At 38.7% G+C, this 12,245-nt stretch overlaps 1 non-coding gene across 1 annotated transcript; it reads right to left on the reverse strand.

Annotated features, from left to right (window-relative positions):
• Nucleotides 1-4,788: 4,788 nt before the first annotated feature.
• Nucleotides 4,789-4,896, reverse strand: LOC148562401 (small nucleolar RNA R71). Its single transcript, XR_015888037.1, has one exon. It is a non-coding gene; the product is annotated as a small nucleolar RNA R71 (small nucleolar RNA).
• Nucleotides 4,897-12,245: the final 7,349 nt, after the last annotated feature.

The raw sequence follows: 12,245 nt of genomic DNA on the forward strand, positions 1-12,245 counted from the left end.
TAGTGAGATTTTCGAAAATATTGGAAAAAAATAAAAAAGATTTGATTTTTGAAAAAGATTTGAAAAAGATAGAATTTTTAAATTGAAAATTGACTTGACTAATAAGAAATAATTGAATTTTAAAACTTTATGACTAAATCAATTCAAATTTTCAAAAATTATGAGCAAAATAAGGAAACTATATTTTTTTTGAATTTAAATGAGGGAAGAGAAAAACATAAAAATGATGCAAAACATAAAAATTCAAGATCAAAACACATGATGCATGCAAGAACACTTTGAATGTCAAGATGAACACCAAGAACACTTTGAAGATCAAGATGAACATCAAGAACTTATTTTTGAAATTTTTTTTTAAGAAAAGAAAAACATGCAAGACACCAAACTTAGAAATTTTCAATGGCTAGACACTAAGAATTCAAAAATGCATATGAAAAACAAGAAAAGACACAAAACAAGAAAATGCAAAGATCAAACAAGGAAATTTATTAAGAACAACTTGAAGATCATGAAGAACAAAACTCAATGCATGGATTTTCGAAAATTTTTTTTGAGAAAAATTAAAACATGCAATTGACACCAAACTTAAAATTTGACACTAGACTCAAACAAGAAATACAAAATATTTTTGGTTTTTATGATTTTATTAATTTTTTTTGGTTTTTTCGAAAATTATTTTGGGAAAAATGAAAAAGAAGAAAAATTTTTTTTTTAACTTTTCGAAAATAAGAAATAAAAAGTTTAAAATTAAAATAAAATTACCTAATCTGAGCAACAAGATCAACCGTCAGTTGTCCAAACTCGAACAATCCCCGGCAACGGCGCCAAAAACTTGGTATGCAAAATCGTGATCGTTCATTCCTTGGTAACGGCATCAAAAACTTTATACGCACGTTCATAATCTTAATTCTTTGTCACAACTTTGCACAACTAACCAGTAAGTGCACTGGGTCGTCCAAGTAATAAACCTTATGTGAGTAAGGGTCGATCCCATGGAGATTGTCGGCTTAAAGCAAGCTATGGTCACCTTATAAATCTCAGTCAGGCGGATTCAAATGGTTTTAGAGTTCTAATAATTAAAAGATAAATAAAACGTAAAACAGGATAGAAATACTTATGTAATTCATTGGTGAGAATTTCAGATAAGCGTAGAGAGATGCTTTTGTTCCTCCTGAACCTCTGCTTTCCTGCTATCTTCATCCAATCATTCCTACTCCTTTCCATGGCAAGCTTTATGTAGGGCATCACCGTTGTCAATGGCTATATCACGTCCTCTCAGTGAAAATGGTCCAAAATGCGCTATCACCGCACGACTAATCATCTGTCGGTTCTCGATCATACTGGAATAGGATTCAATAATCCTTTTGCGTCTGTCACTACGCCCAGCACTCGCGAGTTTGAAGCTCGTCACAGCCATCCCTTCCTAGATCCTACTCGGAATACCACAGACAAGGTTTAGACTTTCCAGATCTCAAGAATGGCCGCCAATAATTCTAGCCTATACCACGAAGACTCTGATCGTAGATCAGGAGGCTAAGAGATATGCATTCAAGCTTGTTTGCATGTAGAACGGAAGTGTTTGTCAGGCACGCGTTCATAAGTGAGAATGATGATGAGCGTCACATAATCATCACATTCATCATGTTCTTGTGTGCGAATGAATATCTTAGAGAAGAAATAAGCTTGAATTGAATAGAAAAACAATAGTACTTTGCATTAATTCATGAGGAACAGTAGAGCTCCACACCTTAATCTATGGTGGGTAGAAACTCTACTGTTGAAAATACATAAGAACAAGGTCCAGGCATGGCCGAATGGCTAGCCTTCCTAAATGGTATATGAATTCAAAAATAGGGAAAAAGACCCCTAGTACAATAGTAAAGAGTTCTATTTATGCTAAACTAGTTACTAGGGTTACATAAATAAGTAAATGATGCAGAAATCAACTTCCGAGCCCACTTGGTGTGTGCTTGGGCTGAGCATTGAAGCTTTCACATGTAGAGGTCTTCCTTGAAGTTAAATGCCAGTTTGTAACCTGTTTCTGGCATTTAACTCTGCTTTGCAACCTGTTTCTGGCGTTTAACTCCAGAATAGGGCAGAGAGCTGGAGTTGAACGCCAGTTTGCATCATCTAAACTCGGCAAAGTATGGACTATTATATATTGCTGGAAATCCCTGGATGTCTACTTTCCAACGCAATTGAGAGCGTGCCATTTGAACTTTTGTAGCTCCAGAAAATCCACTTTGAGTGCTGGGAGGTCAGAATCCAACAGCATCTGCAGTCCTTCTTTAGCCTCTAAATCAGATTTTTGCTCAAGTCCCTCAATTTCAGCCAAAAAATACCTGAAATCATAGAAAAATACACAAACTCATAGTAAAGTCCAGAAATGTGAATTTTATTTTAAAACTAATAAAAATATACTAAAAACTAACTAAATTATACTAAAAACTATGTAAAAATAATGCCAAAAAGCGTATAAATTATCCGCTCATCAACAAGCATAACTAAACTCTCACTTCTTGATAAACGACTATTTTATGGTTTATCTTGTGTTTAATTGAGTGGTTTCATCAAGTCATCACCCACTTATTCATACTAATTGTATGATTTTATAATTCCTTCCTAGTATTATTTATGGTTGAAAACTTGCTTCCTAGAGATCCTTAATTAGTATATTTTAATTCTCCTTTATACCATTCGATGCCGTGATCCGTGTGTTAAGTGTTTCAGGCTTTATAGGGCAGGAATGACTTAGAGAATGGAGAGGAAGCTTGCAAAAATGGAAGGAACACAAGAAACTAAGGAGATGACCAGCGAACACTGACGCACGCGCATGGCTCACGCGAGCGCACGGAATAAAAAAATGCAGCGACGCGTGCGCGTGCCTGACGCGTACGCGTGCCTGACGCGTACGCGCGGATTGGAGTCTGTACAAATGACGTGAACACGTGGACGACGCGTACGCGTGACAAGGAAAATCGCTGAATGACGTGAACGCATGACTGACGCGTACCCATGACCTGCGTGATCTGCAGAATTAACAGAAAATGCTGGGGGCAATTTCGGGCCGCGTTTTGACCCAGTTTTTGGCCCAGAAACACAGAATAAAGCCAGGGAACATGCAGAGAATCAAGAGATCTCTTTACACATCTTAGACACAATAGACATATTCTCATTAGGATAGTTTTAGGTTTTTAGATCTGAATCTAGAGAGGATTACTCTTCCTCTAGGTTCTCTTTACATTCCCAGTTTATCGTTTTATGCTTTTGGATATTGAAGAAGTCATTACCTCCGTTGAAGACATTATTCTAGTTTGTTTCTTTTCTTACTATTTTATTTATTCTATATTCTTAATTCTTGTTTAAAGTAGTAATTGGATTATTTTCATGGATTGTTAATGCAAAAGATTACTTTTTACTTTTAATTAATTTTATTTAATTTATCATGTCTTCTTCTTATATTTTTATGAGCGTTATATTCATGTCAATGGAGTAGACTCCATACTTGACATGGAGGTTGATTAAAAGGAGACACTTGAGTTGGAAGGCTTAAGTGTTGATTAAATTGGAAATTGTTGGCTAGTTCTGTATTTACTAATGCTAGACCTTCCTAAGGGAGAGGACTAGGATTTGCGAAAAAGGGTTAGCTTAATCACTTAACTTTCCTTTATTTAGTAAGGGTTAACTAAGTGAAAACAACAACCTTTTTAATACTACACTTAAGAGACCCCAACAAGGATAGAACTTCCAATTAATCATTCCCCCAGTCAAGGCTCTTTATTTAGAATATTAATAATCATTATTAGTCTTATCGCTTTAATTTACAATTATTTAATTGCTCATTATTCAACTCTCAAAACCCTCAGAAAATTCCTAATTAATAAATTAGCATCCTTTCGTGCAACTCGTTGGGAGACGACCTGGGATTCATACTCCCAGTATTTTTATTCTAAATTTTTGTGACACCCTTTTTAAATTGGTGAGGCGGATTTTATCTGGTTAAGGGCTATACTTGCAATGCTGTTCTCTTATAAAAAAAATCTCTTAATTGGTCTAACTTCTGCCACGCACCAGTTTTTGGCGCTGTTGCCAGGGAGTTACAATTGTGTTCTAAATTATTAATTAGTGTACATATTTTTATTTTTATTTGCATATTTTATTTTTTATTTACCATGAGCTATATATTTCTTTCCTTGAATGACGTGTTCACTGCCTGATCTGAGCTTAGCCGCGTTTGATCCTGAAATTGAAAGGACTATTTCACGTATTAGGCGAGCTCGACGTCGGTTAGCCTTTGAGGGTGGTGAAGTGATTGTTATCGATTCACCAGTCTCATCTGAGGGTGAATCTGAACCGTCATCCGAGAGCAAAACAAGCTCCTTTACTACTGATTCAGTTGATTCACGTGAAGATAGAATGGCAAAACCTTGGAGGATTACTCTCCAGGATGCTGGAGCCCCAGATTTTACAATGCAGCCATATCAAGTGCATCACCCAACTCTGGCTGCAGATTTTGAACTGAAGACTACACTAATCAACTTAATGCCCAAGTTTCATGGCTTACCTGCTCAGGACCCCATCCAGCACCTCAGGAATTTTCAGACAGCATGTTCTACTATTAGGCGTCAGGGTGCGCATGAAACTTTTATTCTGTTAACTGCCTTCCCGTTTTCTCTTGAAGGAAAGGCGAGGGAGTGGTACTACTCTCAACCTGAAGCAACTGTTACCAACTAGGACACGCTCAGGAGAAAATTTTTGGAGAAATACTTTCCAGCTGAAGTCACAAACAGACTAAGGAAAGAGATCTCATGCATTGTTCAAGGTGAATCAGAAACTCTCTACGAGTACTGGGAGCGTTTTAAGAACCTTCTGGATGCATGCCCCCATCACATGATTGACAGACTAGTGTTAATCAGCTATTTTACTCAAGGCATGAAGCCTCGGGATAAAACTACACTAGATGGTGCTAGTAATGGTTCTCTGAAGAAGTACAAGACCGCAGATGAAGCATGGTAACTAATTAGCGACTTAGCTGAATCCACCAGGAATCATAGGCATATGAGCACCCACTCAAAAGCTGTTGTAGAAATTTCCTCTAGCACTGAGACCTCTGCCCTTACACAGAGCATATGTGAAATGACCAACCTACTGAAACAATTACAGTTGAATCAACAACAACAAGCTCAGCCTTCCCCACCACAACAAAGCCAACAGTTAGTTCCCCAAACAGTATGCGACATATGTGCTGACTATAGTCATTATACTGATGAATGTCTGCAGATCCAACAAGAAGATAATACTGTGGTAGCTACTCATAACTTCTATGACTGCCCGAATCAAGGATACAATCAACAAGGCGGCAACCACAACCAAGGTGGAAACTATAACCAAGGATAGCAGGACAACTCCAACCAAGGTTGGAGGGATAACTTCAACCATGGCTGGAGGGACAACTATAACAGAGGAGGCAGAGACAACTATGGAAACCAGAGGTGGAATAACAATAACAGACAGCAGAATCAAAACCAACCTTATCGAGCTCCTTACTTAAGACAATCACAAGGACCCCAGCAAAACCAACAACAAGTACCACATATCACTTATCCTACTTCCTCATCAAATGATGAGATGCTTCGTTCTCTTGCACAAGGACAACAAGATATGCAGACTACACTGAACTCTACTCTAAATAGTCTGAACGCCACTTTACAAGCTCTCGCCGCCCGGATAGATTCATTACCTACTTCCACTAACCAACGTTTAAACTTCAGTAGAATTCCTTCTCAACCCTTACCTAACCCAAAGGGTGGCATCAATGCCATCACTTTGAGATCCGGAACCACACTACCAAAGAGGAATCAAGAGAAACTAAGCCCAATAGAACACACCTCAGCTGAGGATGTGATAGAAGTAGAAGATGCTGAAATGGAAGATGCTGAAGAGGAAGATAAAGTACAAGACAAGGTTGAAGAAGAAACGGCTCAGCCAAGGAATGGAGCACCAAAGGATGCAGAGGCTACAAGTGGCGCCATCCCTATCCCATTCCCACACATTGCAAGGAAGTCCAGAAAGCAGATGGAACTTGATCCCAAAATGGTAGAAATTTTCAAAAAGGTTGAGGTGACCGTTCCCCTTTTTGATGTTATTCAGCAAGTACCTAAATATGCAAAGTTTCTGAAAGATTTGTGCATACATAAAGATAAAATTAATGAATTAGAAACTATTCCTTTAGGTAGTTCTATATCTGTTTTAATGGGAGGTATACCTGAAAAATGTAGTGATCCAGGTCCATGCATGGTTAAGTGTACCATTAGAGGTGTAATATTTTTTGATTGCATGTGTGACTTAGGAGTGTGTGTTAGTATAATGCCATTGTCTATATATGATACCTTAAGGCTTCCTCCCTTAAAAAGGTCGGCAGCTCGTTTTGTGTTAGCAGATAAAAGCATTATTACAGTAGTTGGAATTGCTGAAGATGTATTAGTGAGCATTAAGGGGCTCACATTTCCCATTGACTTCTATATCCTGGAAATGCCTCCTAATGACTCAGGAAGACCATCATCAATCCTGCTTGGAAGACCATTCCTGAAAACTTCAAAATTCAAGCTGGATGCATTCTCAGGAACTTACTCCTTTGAAATAGATGGCAGAATAGTAAGTTTCAGTTTACATGAAGCTATGGAGCACCCTTCAGAAGATCATTCTATCTTCTAGTGCGACATCATTGATAAAACTATAACTGAAGTTCACCAAGAAGAATTAGAAGAGAAGCACATGGAGCAAGGTCCAAGTGTGGGGACACCTTCTGAACATCATGACAACACTTTACCATTACCACTAGCCCCGGATGATCAAGAACCTAGCCATGAGCAGAAATTTGAATTAAAGCCCCTTCCTCCACACCTCAAGTATGCTTACCTTGAGGATAATCAGAAGTTTTCAGTTATCATTGCAAGAGAACTCACTTCTCAACAGGAGGAACAACTGCTTAGTGTGCTGAAAAGACATAAGAAAGCAATTGGATGGAGCTTGGCGGATATAGTCGGCATCAGCCCTCAAGTTTGTGAGCACAGAATATATTTAGAAGAGGACTCGAAACCTGTCCGTCAACCCCAAAGAAGATTGAATCCAACCATCTTAGAAGTTATCAAGAAAGAAGTAACCAGGCTACTTGAAGCAGATATCATTTACCCCATCTCAGACAGTGAATGGGTCAGTCCAGTACAAAGTGGTGCCCAAGAAGTCTGGAGTCACAACAGTAAAGAATGAACATGGAGAGCTCCTGACAACTAGAGTGCAGAATTCATGGAGGGTTTGCATTGACTATAGGCGTCTCAACCAAGCTACTCGCAAGGATCATTACCCCTTTCCATTTATTGATTAGATGCTCGATCGCCTATCAGGTAAATCCCATTATTGCTTTTTAGATGGTTATACAGGTTACTTTCAAATTCATATAGCCCCTGAAGATCAGGAGAAGACCACTTTTACATGTCCCTTTGGAACGTATGCCTATAAAAGAATGTCTTTTGGCTTATGTAATGCACCTGCTACTTTCCAAAGATGCATGATGAGTATCTTTTCAAATCTTATTGAGAATTATATGGAAGTATTTATGGATGATTTTAGCGTATATGGTGATTCATTTGACCTTTGCTTGGATAGTTTAGCTAGAGTATTAGACAAGTGTGTTAGTTCAAACCTTGTATTGAATTTTGAAAAATGTCACTTTATGGTAAAACAAGGGATTGTTCTAGGACATGTTGTCTCTAAGACTGGTATTTCAGTAGATCCAGCAAAGGTGGATGTCATTTCTAGTTTACCTTACCCCTCCTCCGTGAGGGAAGTCTGTTCGTTCCTAGGCGATGCAGGTTTTTACAGGAGATTCATTAAGGACTTCAGTAAGGTAGCATTACCTTTATCCAGACTGCTGCAGAAAGATATTGAGTTCGACTTCAGTGAGGATTGTATGAAAGTGTTTGATAAGTTAAAGATTGCCCTGACTCAAGCTCCAATTGTGAGAGGACCAGACTGGAGTCAGCAATTTAAAATTATGTGTGATGCCTCCAACCATGCAGTAGGCACGGCACTGGCTCAGCGCGAAGGTAAGGACCCTTTCGTAATTGCTTATGCATCTAAAACATTAGATGCTGCTTGAAGAAGATGGAAGATTGATGGTTTAGAAGTTATAATAAATACTCGTTGTAAGTATAGTTACTAAACCAAGCAATCAACCTTTCTTACAAACGTTTTGGTTGTCACAAGTAACAAACCCCTAAATAAATTGATAACCGAAGTATTCAAACCTCGGGTCATCTTCTCAAGGAATTGCAGGGAGGTGTTCTTATTATTGGTTATGAGTCTTGTAAATTGGGGGTTTTGGAAAGAAGGAGCAAGTAATGTAAGATAACAAGTCGTTAAAATAATAAATAACAAAGCTCTTGGCAAGGTATAAGAACTGGAAGTCCTATCCTGGTTATCCTTATCAATTGTGATGAGAATTGGATTTTTCTCCCACTTTGTTAACCTCTAACTATGAAGGTAAGTTAAGTGGATGAATTAATTTTTATTCCTCAGATCCTAGTCTTTCCTTGAGAAAAGTTAGAGTTATTGGAACTCGAATTAATTCTTGAAGAATTCTAATTTTCAATCAACAATGAGTTTGATGACTCAAGTGTCTCCAATTATTTAACCAAAGCCAAAAAGGAGAAATATCTAAATTAATTTAAAAGCATTCATATAAATAAAGCAAAGCAATCTTAAATCTGAAATACCTCAAATAATATTAATTAAGAAAATCATAACATGAATGTAGCATAAGCCAAATAGGCAACATAACTAATATAAGCATTAAAGTATCTGAAAGTAAGAGATAAATATAAAGTAAAAGAACATTGAACCTGGGATTGAGAGTCACTCCTAAAACTAAGAGAAATCCTAAATCCTAATCCTAAGAGAGAGGAGAGAACCTCTCTCTCTCTAAAAACTACATCTATTCCTAAAATTGTGAATGTGAAAACCTATTGAAGAATGGATGCATTCCCCCACTTTATAGCCTCTAATCTGTGTTTTCTGGGCCGCAAACTGGGTCAGAAACAGCTCAGAATTCGCTGGTTGCGAATTTAAACACGCTGATTTTTCGTCATTGCAATGCGGCCGCATGGATCACGCGGTCGCATCGCCTAGCGTCAGAGCAACTATGTCATATTATATATCAAATCGAAGCCCCGGACGTTAGCTTTCCAACGCAATTGGAACCGCATCGTTTGGACCTTTGTAGCTAAAGTTATAGCTATTTGAGTGCAAAGAGGTCAAGCTAGACAGCTTAGCAATTTCTCCAACTTCTTGTATTCCTTCCACTTTTGCATGCTTCCTTTCCATCCTCTGAGCCATTCCTGCCCTGTAATCTCTGAAATCACTTAACACACATATCAAGGCATCTAATGGTAATAAGAGAGGATTAAACATAGGGAACTTAAGGCCAAAGAAGCATGTTTTCAATCAAAGCACATAATTAGGAACGCAAATGTAAAACCATGCAAATAGTATGAATAAGTGGGTAAAGAGTTGATAAAAATCACTCAATTGAGCACAAGATAAACCATAAAATAGTGGTTTATCACTGCTCAATCTAATTACACTACTACTGAAAAAGAGCTTCTTGCTATTGTTTTTGCTCTGGATAAATTCCGAGCCTATTTACTTGGTACTAAGGTAGTAGTATACTCAGACCATGCAGCTCTAAAATATTTATTAGCTAAAAAGGAGTCCAAACCAAGGTTAATACGTTGGATACTGCTGCTGCAAGAATTTGATTTAGAAATTAAGGATAGGAGTGGTAACCAGAATTTAGTGGCAGACCACCTGAGTCGCCTTGAGCACATTAAGAATGACTCCACTCCTATAAATGATGCTTTCCCATTTGATAGCTTGCATGCAGTATCTGAAGTAGTTCTTTGGTATGCACCTGTAGCTAATTATCTAGTTAGCCATACTTTCCCTCCTAATTTTACTAAACATCAAAGGGACAAGCTGAAAAGCAAGTCTAAATATTATATATGGGATGACCCATATCTATGGAGGTGTGGTGCTGACCAGGTAATTAGAAAGTGTGTGCTAAAATCAGAATTTCAGTCCATTTTAAAGGCATGCCACTCTTTTGAGAGTGGAGGACATTTTGGCCCTCAAAGAACAGCTAGAAAAATCACAGACTGTGGATTCTGGTGGCCTACTCTTTTGAAAGATGCTGTTGAATTTTGTAAATCTTGTTCCCCATGCCAAAGATTTGGTAATATATCCAAGAGGGATGAGATGCTTCAACAGATTATGCTTTTCTATGAAATTTTTGATGTTTGGGGCATTGACTTCATGGGTCCATTTCCAAACTCTAATGGTTACCTTTATATACTGTTAGCTGTAGATTATGTTTCTAAATGGGTGGAAGCGATTCCTACCCGTACTGATGATGCTAACACTGTTGTTTTCTTTGTTAGAAACCATATTATCTGTCGCTTTGGATCACCACGAGCAATCATGAGCGATCAAGGCACTCACTTTTGTAATAGGAGACTAACAGGCTTACTGAAGAAGCATGAGATAGTTCACAAAGTAGCAACCGCTTACCATCCCCAGACCAATGGACAAGCAGAAGTGTCTAACAGGGAGATTAAACACATTCTGGAGAAAATAGTAAAGCCCATAGGAAAGACTGGAGTGCAAGGCTACAAGATGCACTCTGGGCATATAGAACAGCATACAAAACACCCATCGGGATGAGCCCCTTCCGCTTAGTATACGGAAAGGCTTGTCACCTTCCAGTAGAGGTGGAACACAAGGCTTTCTAGGCTGTAAGGGAATGCAATAGGAATTTTGAAGAATCTGGTGCTGAAAGAAAACTGCAACTAGCAGAATTAGAAAATCTTCGCCTATAAGCATATGACAATTCCAGGCAATACAAAGAGAAGATGAAGGCTGTCCATGACAAACACATAAAAAGGAGAGAATTCAGACCATGGGAGTTAGTTCTTTTTTATAACTCCAGACTGAGGCTTATGCCAGGCAAACTAAGATCAAAATGGGAAGGTCCCTATAGAATAGAGAAGGCAGAGCCATACGGAGTTTTTCACCTGCGTCATCCTTCTATCTCTAAATTCCTAAAGGTCAATGGACATCGCCTGAAGCTTTATCATCGAGAGAAGATGAAGGATCACAAAGAACTAGAGGTTTTCCTTTTGGAAGACCCACCAACAGAAGCAGAATGAGCCTGAAGACGTCCAACTTAAGGACGTAAAAGCAAAGTGCTAGGTGGAAGACAACCTACCATGGTATGATCGTTCAGTTTCAGTCTTAGTTTTATTTTACTTTATTCTATTTTTTTAATGACTCTTCTCATAATCTCTGCATATAGCTGCATATAACCTGCATTCGCATTTGCATACTGCATTTAAAAAAAGCACGCGACGCGTCCGCGTCATAGGTGCCTTGGCTACGAGAAGAAAAGAAGCAGAGAGTCACGCGAGAGCGTGGCTGGAGGCGTGCCTTAGCCACAAGCATGCCCACGTGAACGCATCACTGACGCCCCCGCGTCATTTTGAAAAATAGCCTCCCGCGCGTTCGTGTCACCCACGCGACCGCGTGCCCTTGCAAAATCGACGCAAAGAGGTATATGGCAGCAAGTTATGAAGGAGCTGGGCTGGAATGGTGCTAGAAGCACAAACCCTATCATGTGAACGCGTGCCCCACGCGTCCGCGTTGTTTTCAAAATATGGCCATTCACGCGATTGCGTTCCACACGCGTCCGCGTCACCCAGATTTTTGGCAAAATGCGTATAAAACAGAAAGTTGTGCGTACGCGAGGCTGCACTTGCGCCAATAGCACAAATCAAGCCACGCGATCGCGTGACCCATGCGTCTGCATCACCTAAACTTATCGCCCATCACGCGATCGCGTGCTCCACGCGTCCGCGTCACATGCGACGCACAGCTTATCCAGATCAGCCAAGATATCTTATCTTTTCTTTCCCAAAACTAAATCTTTTCTTTTCCTTTCTTATTTCTTTCTTCTCTCTTCTTCCTTCTTTATTCTTTCTCACTTTTTACTTCCTCCTCCTTTATTTTTCACATCCATTATCAAGGTTCTTTTCTTTCTTTCTTTACTTTTTTTATTTTTATTTATGTTTTCTTCTTCTTTTTCTTTTTCTTTTTACTTTCATTATCTATATTTTTTTTCTTTCTTTTTATTCCTT

The sequence above is a fragment of the Arachis ipaensis genome, chromosome B6, assembly GCF_059453495.1.
Source record: "Arachis ipaensis isolate K30076 ecotype BB chromosome B6, ASM5945349v1, whole genome shotgun sequence".
In the NCBI taxonomy this organism is placed as follows: domain Eukaryota; kingdom Viridiplantae; phylum Streptophyta; class Magnoliopsida; order Fabales; family Fabaceae; genus Arachis; species Arachis ipaensis.